The sequence below is a fragment of the Merops nubicus genome, unplaced genomic scaffold, assembly GCF_000691845.1.
Source record: "Merops nubicus isolate BGI_N331 unplaced genomic scaffold, ASM69184v1 scaffold6044, whole genome shotgun sequence".
In the NCBI taxonomy this organism is placed as follows: domain Eukaryota; kingdom Metazoa; phylum Chordata; class Aves; order Coraciiformes; family Meropidae; genus Merops; species Merops nubicus.
The window spans coordinates 262848-264825 of NW_008602159.1; positions in this window are offsets into that span (position 1 = coordinate 262848).

Consider the following 1978-nt stretch of genomic DNA (forward strand, 5'->3'; position numbering starts at 1 on the left):
TTACCACCTGGCCAAGCTGATGTGGATTTCACTCAAGCTAGCACAATTTACCTTTAATTTGCAAACATTCTCAACTCATAAATCAGTAACAATTCAGAAGTGATTATTGCTGCATTACATCATTTGCTAAGAACAGCATCACAATGCAGCTGCTTGCTACTATTTCATGGATAGTATCCACAAGGTAAGGAAAAATACCTTCTGACAGGACCCCCCCAATTATTAACATGCTGGGAGAGTAAAGGTAAGCTAAAATGAGAACTGATTTACCCCTCACCTCTTATGCGTTATGCTTCTGTCTGCTTAGAGCTCCAAGTGACAGGAGCCTGGCACACTCTTTGAAGCAGTTAATTTGAGTTTCCATCCCCAAATCCATCCTTTCCAATTTGGCATGGTGGAAAGTTTCTCCACAGAGGTGCAATACAAGTTGCTGCAAATCAGGACTCAGGTGCTTGGCAGGTATCTGCAGCCAAAGTTCAGATAACACCTGGCTGTGTTCTCCTGCCTGTAGCTAGAGTTATGATTCTCTGTCTACCATAAGTTCAAGGGAAGCAGAAAAGCAGACACCTAGATATCAAGCTCACAGCAGATTTACAGAAGACTAGGTCTTGAAACCTTGTAGGAAGCACCAAAGTGACTGAGTCTCGTGGTGTAGTGAAGAGGCAATCACCTGGCTTAGGTTGCACTATCTCCCTTCTCTTGACCTTGGATAATCTGGTTCTCATATCAACTACTTTAATAAATACTGAATAAAACATAACAGGTTTTCAGGACTTTGCTTTAAACAGTCATGTGATTGGTGTCTTTTTCGGGTTTAGCTATGTAATCCCCCTTGGCAATTTTTCTGTCAGCATTTCTAATGCTTCTGGAGACCATATCAAAATTATGCATATATTTATGATTACGTACAACGCTGGCATTATTCAACTGCAAATCCGTAGCCAAGAGAAGAATGGAAACTCCCTAAACCAAAGATATTTAAAAAAAAAGTAATTGCTTTTGATCCCATAAGGTCTGGTGCATCTCAGGTTGCCCTTTTCCCACCTGGTCCTTCTCCTTTATGCCCATCCCCTGTGGACTGACACTCATGGGTCACTGCTCCATCCTCGTGCCCCTGCCCATATGTTTAGGCTGCCATTAATGTCACTAAGAGGCTCGCTGGAAGAGGCATGCTCCAAGGAAAGCAGAGCCAGAACATCCCCCTTCCCCACAGCCAAGCGCCCCGTGCTGCCAGCACATCTGCTCCCCACCAAGCCAGCGAGCCTCAAGGTTATTCTGGGACCTGCATCCACACTAAATGGCACCACAGAGCACCAGGGGTAGGAAACACAGTAAGGACCATGTAGCTGAAACCTGCAATTGAGGGATCAGCCAGCACAAGGGCAACTAACCCCTGCAACAACACAAGGCAGAGGCTTTCAAGGACACGAGACACTGCAAGGCACTAGCTCCCGATGCACTGGAGTGAGTGAGCACAGAAGATCCCCATAAGGAGGATTTGGGGGTGATGCTTTGAGGCCCTCCCTTCAATTTTGGCTGTGTCTTTATCAAGGCGAGGCTTCCAGCAAGAAAGCATGGCAGGCAGTGACTTCAGGCTGTCAAAGACCAGCCGTGGAAGGCACTTGGGCCATCAGTCTTTGTCCTGGTCCCCAGTGGTGAGCAGTAGGCACCTCACAACCTGCCTCCTCCTTGGCCTAAGAGATGAAGCCTGCTGCCCAGAGCTTGGCTGACCCACCATGTGGGTCCTGGAAAGAGGAAAGGAGCAGATGATGTTGTGGATCAGCTGAAAGGCATCACATGAAGGGGGGCAAGGAGAGCTTGGCAGGGAGCAGCCCTCCTCCCGGGTATGGTGGAAGGACACCCAGGCTTAGCATCGTGCCTGCCTCCTTCTTGCAGCCAGGAGGGCTGCTTTAAAACACCCAAGCTTTCCTTTTTATTACTGTTTCTAGCAATGATTTGACAGGGGGGTTGGGGAGGT